This window comes from Oryctolagus cuniculus, chromosome 2 (genome assembly GCF_051225735.1).
Source record: "Oryctolagus cuniculus isolate XC-2025 breed Fujian yellow rabbit chromosome 2, ASM5122573v1, whole genome shotgun sequence".
Classification (NCBI taxonomy): Eukaryota; Metazoa; Chordata; class Mammalia; order Lagomorpha; family Leporidae; genus Oryctolagus; species Oryctolagus cuniculus.
This window is the reverse complement of record NC_142868.1, coordinates 112,458,973-112,465,519: the sequence shown is the minus strand read 5'-3', so window position 1 is coordinate 112,465,519 and position 6,547 is coordinate 112,458,973. Positions and strand designations below refer to the sequence as shown.

The 6,547-nt window shown below is 41.2% G+C and overlaps 1 pseudogene across 1 annotated transcript; it reads right to left on the bottom strand.

Annotated features, from left to right (window-relative positions):
- Positions 1-2,430: 2,430 nt before the first annotated feature.
- On the bottom strand, positions 2,431-6,067 carry LOC149127998 (abl interactor 1 pseudogene; annotated as a pseudogene). Its single transcript, XR_016230224.1, has one exon. The product of XR_016230224.1 is annotated as an abl interactor 1 pseudogene (transcript).
- Positions 6,068-6,547: the final 480 nt, after the last annotated feature.

Here is a 6,547-nt window from a genome sequence, read left to right as displayed (position 1 = left end):
TCTCTGCTATGGCCAGGGAGTGCAGTGGAGGATGGCCCAGGTGCTTGGGCCCTGCACCCCATGGGAGACCAGGAAAAGCACCTGGCTCCTGGCTCCTGCCAGGATCAGCGCGGTGCGCCGGCTGCAGCGGCGGCCATTGGAGGGTGAACCAGCGGCAAAAGGAAGACCTTTCTCTCTCTGTCTCTCTCTCTCACTGTCCACTCTGCCTGTCAAAAAAAAAAAAAAAAGAAAAAAAAAGAAAAAAAAAAAAGAAAAAAAAAAGAAATAGAAGAGGAAGGTAGTGTCTAGGTAGCAGGCTGGATAACAGTAACATTCTGGGAGCTGGAATGGGATGGAAAATGGCCCAATAGACAGAAACAGTACAAATTAAGAGACTCAGGAGGACCCCGGACAGGCAGAGCTGAGAAAAGGATGGACAAGGAGGTCTTGGTGTCCTCGGCTTCCTCGGAGGGCCAGCTGAGACTATGGATGAGAGTAAGAAGTGTCAGATGAATGTTTAGGGAACACCTTCTCCCCACCTGTGTAATCAGGTCAGTGTCTAGTTCAAGACGTACGTGTTAGTCCACATATCTGACATTTGGGGTTTCCTCCATTAAAAGGCCAGCTCAGAGCCTTATCCCTATAGCAAGGACCACCAATAAGCAAGCCTCATGCATGCCCACATAGCTTTCACCCACTCTTTAGTGATTCATTCTAAAAGATAAATGAACCACAAAGTGTCCCAGGACACTTGAAGAATTTCTTTTCATGAAAGAGATCCAAACCAACCAAACAACCAACAAAAGACAATGGGAAAATAAAATAAAAACAAAGCAGGAAGCAGAAGAAAACTTTTAAACAACCTATAATGAAAGTCTTCAAAAACCCAAGAGTAAAATATATCTGCACAACATTAGTTCAGCTGATTAAAAATAAAAAGAATGGAGAACAAGAGAAACCCCAAAAACTTAAAAAAATTACTTACACATGGAATTAAGGTAGACAAATGAATAGTTAGGTAAACAAAACAAATACCCAAGCTGATAAAAATATTCCAAGTAGTCCAGAAAACTGAGTTCGGGCTATTACAGATATTAACAAAAACCCTGATATGTTTTATATTTATCTTTTGGTCCACAATTTCTTATTTGCTTGCAGTGTTTATAAACTGTAACATGTGTGTTTTGCAATCAACAAAGAATTTCTATCATATTATTCCCCTATTCATCTTGTCTCTTCAACAACCCCCTCCTTTCTCTTTCTGACTCTCCCTCTCTTTCTCAAGTCTTTCCAACAGCTGGTAAGAGACAGGGGGAAAAAATCCCAGCTTTGTAGAAAGAGAAAAAAAAATGCTAACATGGCTTGGCTTATTAATGAAGTTAACTATGGCCAAATGCTTAGATTTTCATTTCAAAAAATTACTGAGTGCAATCAAATTATATGATACCTAATGGGTTTTATTTTCTTGTCAATAAATAAAGTAATAAAGGAGAGGTGTAAAAAAAAATTATTGCAGGAGCCAGTGTTGTGGTGTAGCGAGTAAAGCTGCTGCCTGTGGTGCCAGCATCCTATATTGGGGCTGGTTCACATCCCAGCTGCTCCACTTCCGATCCAGCTCTCTGCTATGGCCTGGGAAAATCAGCAGATGACCCAAGTGCTTGAGCCTCTGCCTACGTGTGGGAGAGTCGGAAGAAGCTCCTGGCTCCTGGCTCCTGGCTTCGGCCCGGCTCAGCCCTTGCCATCTCGTCCATTTGGGGAGCAAACTGGCCGATGGAAGACCCCTCTCTCTGTCTCTCTCTGTCTCTCTATCTCTCTGTCTCTCTCTATTTATTTATTTGAGAGGTAAAATTACAGAGAGAGGGAGAGACAGAGAGAAAAGTCTTTTATCCATTGGTTCACTACCCAAACAGCTGCAACAGGCAGAGCTGGGCTGATCCCAAGTTAGGAGCCAGGAGTTTCTTCTAGATCTCCCACGTGCATACAGGGGCCCACGCCCTTGGGCCACCTTCTGCTGCCTTCCCAGGCCATAAGCAGAGAGTTGTATCAGAAGAGGGGCAGCTGGGACACAAACCAGTGTCCAAACGGATGCCAGCGCTGCAGGCAAAGGCTTAGCCTACTACACCACAGCACCGGCCCCAATAAATAAATTAATCTTTATATAACTGCATAAATGAAAAGTTCAATAGAAGGGCTGGAAGGTGAGGATAATTTCCTAGAAGGTAGAATAAAAATAAAGTCAAAGATACAGAAAGTAGAAGAGGAGATAGGATCAATCCAAATGCATGAATGTCTGACAAATCAGAGTTTATTTTTAAAAAGTACAGGCAAAAGAGAAAGGGACTGTTTAAAAGGACAAACAAATAAAAATCACAAGATAACTTTCCAGAGCTAGAGGATACGGGTCTCCACATTGCAAGGGCCAACTTTCAATGAAAAACAAAACAAAAGGACCAGGAAAGGAGAGGGGATGGAGGGAGGTTGAGTAAAAGATGCTAAAACACAGAAAGACAGAAGCAGCAGATCATCTGCTAAAAAATATGTATTACTTCTTTATTCAAGAGGCAGAGAGATCTACAGAGACAGATGCACAGAGAGCTTGCTCGTCTACTGCTCCACTTTTTTTTTTTTTTTGGTAGCAATAATGGTCTTTAATTGTCAGAAATAAATGTTTTGCACTAGTCTTACCATTCACTATGCTGTTAGAAGTCTGGAACGCCCAGTACATAACTGTAATTTGAAACTCAAACAAATCCTCAATACACAGAAACCCACACTTGAGTGCTCTACTTTAATATCCTAAGCAATACAGACTTATACACAAGATAAGAAGAGAAGACATCCCTCTAACCCCCCCTTAAATTAAGAGGAGACACACAAAGTGCATGTGTTGCATTTCAATTATGTCAAAAGACAATACAAATCTGTTGGTTAAGTATATCTCTGTTCACTGAATAATACATGACTCGCCTTCTTTCCAAATTATTGTATTTTAAAATCTTATGTTGCTAGTGCCAGGTAATGGATTAAATAGTGCCTATTCACAAATCAATCGCACTTACTTTTACAATATGTAAAAGATACTTATAATTTCCTTTCATCAAACCAGTGTACAATAGTCCACTGTAAAAGTAAAGGACAGGTATGGCAATCCTTAAAAATTTTACTTACAGAATGAATGTGTACACTTTGACACATTTTCGTAGCTTCAAAAGTTAGTTACTTTCAAAAAGGAATTCAGTAGATTGACTTGTAAATAACCATCTCAGATTTTAAATCTGCAAAAAATCCATCACATTGCTGTTGGGACAGATTAAGGCTAAAATTTTTTTCCAAGTTAATATATTGAGAAAATAGAACCATAATTCTATAATAAATCAGTATCTCTCTCTCTCTCTCTTTTTTTTTTAAAGCAAACCAGTGAAGGAAAGGACAAAAACCTTTGGTTCACTTATATATTTATGAATGGAAAAAATTTATAATTCAAATTTCATTCATTAAAAAACTTAGGTACAAATTATAACATTACAGATTAGCCTTTTGATTGTTTTGCATGGGGAACTTAGAGACTCAATTCATTTCAGGAGACCTAAGTGTGCATACTCCAGGGAAATAGCGCACAAATTGGAAGCATCTTGGAATTTTTCAGTATATTTCAACACATAAATTTTTATGCATGCTTTAAACAGTATTTTTTTAAATGAGATAATCTAAACAAAAAAAAAGTATGACCAGCACCAGCATTTAAGTTTTCTGATTTTAATATTAGTTTGACATAGCATTAGTAACCATGCTCACTGAAACATGTAATGATACAATCTGAATCATATAATTCATTAAATATTATACCCCGCTTCCCCAGAATATTTAGGCTGGTCATAAAGTTAACATTGTGTAAGTAAGTACCTAAGCATAATCAGGGACAGCCTCTTGTATAAATTGCTGTTTAGCAATACACAAACTGCCTCAATGATTTATGCTTATAGGTAGACATTCAATTATACCAATAAAACAGCATGTCCTGAAAATATGGGCACATTTTAAAACATATTAAGACAATTCTGTTAACCGTAATAGTCCCACAGTATGACTGAGTAATAAGATGCTACTGTAAAAGCAAAAATCTAATCAGTATAGTGCATGATTGATTCAACATAGTTCCCAGGGAAGAGACCAGTCACTCAATTGCAGACTCCTTCATCCCAGCCATCATCATTCTTCTTTATAACATAAATGATTGCACCCTCCATGAAGGACAGCTCATCATCCTTGTCTTTTGTATAATCATATATTGCAACAACTTTCTCAATATAATTCTTGGGGGCCCAAGCAGATCCCCATCTGCATATGGATCGTTATACTGGACTACAGCAGCCTCCTCGTCTTCATAGTCCACTGGAGGTGGTGGTGGTGGAGGCGGAGAGTCATCAAACATGGGAACGTCATCCAGCGGAGGTGGTGTTGGGGGAGTTGGACTATCAGCAACTGGTCCAACTGTGGGTGGCGATGGTGTAGGCACAGCAATGGGAATGCCAATACTACTACTTCCGCTGTTTTCTCGACTTCCACTTCCTCCACTACTTCCACTGTGTGTTCTTGGTCTCTGATTTAAAGAAGCTGTCCGGCCTGGACTATGCTGACTTCCAAGCCTAGCAGGACTTGTCAGGTAGTCATTAGGAACTGTTGGGGGTTTAACAGGTTCCAGGGTTTTATACGGAGTATTCCGTCCCAATGTTCCCCGGCCTGACATGGGAGGACTTGGTGGTTTCTGAGTAGGAGGATTTGTTCTCGAAAATGTGCCAGTTCTTGCAGGCTGGTTATTTCCATGCTTGACACCATGCAGTGGAGGATGGCCCAAGTACTTGGGCCCTGCACCTCATGGGAGACCAGGAGAAGCACCTGGCTCCTGCCTTCGGATCAGCGCGGTGCGCTGGCCGTAGCGCGCCGCCCGTGGTGGCCATTGGAGGGTGAACCAACTGCAAAGGAAGACCTTTCTCTCTGTCTCTCTCTCACTGTCCACTCTGCCTGTCACACACACACACACACACACACACACACGCTGCTCCACTTTCTAACTGCCCCACAGCAGCCTGGGACAGGGCTGAAGGCAGGAGCCAGGAAGTCAGTTCAGGCTCCCCACGTGGGTTGCAGGAATGCAGCTAAGGATCACCGACTCCCGCGAGCGGGAAGCTGGAGTCACAAGCTAAAGGCAGCCATTGAACCCGGGAATTCTGATGTGGGACATGAGAGTCTTAACAGCATCTTAACCACTTGTCTAAATGCCTGCTCCAGAAATAATCCGTTCTAACGTTCTACAGCACGGCAGGGCAACTCTAGGTAACAATAATACATTCTATAAATAATGTATTATATAAAGGACTGGAGAAGAGGATCTGGCAGGCTCCAAACACAAAGAAAAGGTGAGGAATAGAAACGCCAAACATGGACTCTAGTCAGTTTACACTGGATACATCGCCCACATAGTTTCACCCACTCTTTAGTGATTCATCCTAAAATATAACTGGACCACAAAGTGTCCTAGGACACTTGAATTCCTTTTTATGAAATATTACCCTGTTTCCCATAAAAGCATACAAGTATTACATTAAACATTTAGATAAACAATGAAACAAAGCTAGAAAAAATGAAACGCTCAGTTTGAAAGACAAAAACCAATGAGCAACAAAGCAAAATACATTCATGCTGAGACAAATCCTTATACTATCTCAGAGCACCCAGAATAAAAAAGATCCTTCACCTTCCAAATATAAGAGATTAAAAAAAAAAAGGACTAGGAACTAGATGAACAGTACACTTCCCAAGAAAACACTAAAATGAGAAAAAGAGTGGGACCTGCCTTGTGGCATAGCTGGCTAAGCTGCCGCCTGCAATGCTGGCATCCTACGTGGGCACCAGTTCAAGTCCCGGTTGCCCTACTTCTGATCTGGCTCTCTGCTAACGTGCATGGGAAGGCAGCAGAAGATGGCAGCAGAAGACTGCTTGAGCCTCTGCACCCACAGGGCAGACCCAGATGGAGTTCCAGGCTACGGGCTCTGGCCTGGTCCATCCCTGGACGTTGTGGCCATTTGGGGAGTGAAGCAGCAGATAGAAGATTCTCTCCCTCTCCCTCTCCCTCTCCCTCTCCCTCTCCCTCTCCCTCTCCCTCTCCCTCTCCCTCTCTCTATCTCTATCTCTATCTCTATAACTATGACTTCCAAGTAAATAAGGAAATCTTTATTTAAAAAAGAAAGAGTAGCGCAAAACCTTCAAAAGTCTGTGGGACTATGATTTTAAACTAGGAATTCTATACCCAGCCAAAATATGAATCAAGTACAAGAGTAGAATAAAGACATTTTTAGATATTTCTAAAATTTCAGTTGCTAAGTGTGCTTTCTCAGGAATTAGCAAATAATGTGAAATAAGGGAGTACATTTTAAAAGGGGAGGATACAATGGTTTTGAGGGGGTAGAAGGCTAGAAAAATTAAATGCAAATCTTTTCCTCTTTCTTTGACCATAGAGAACTTGTGGTATGAGCATTATTTAGAAATGGAAAAGGTAAACAGAAGAAAT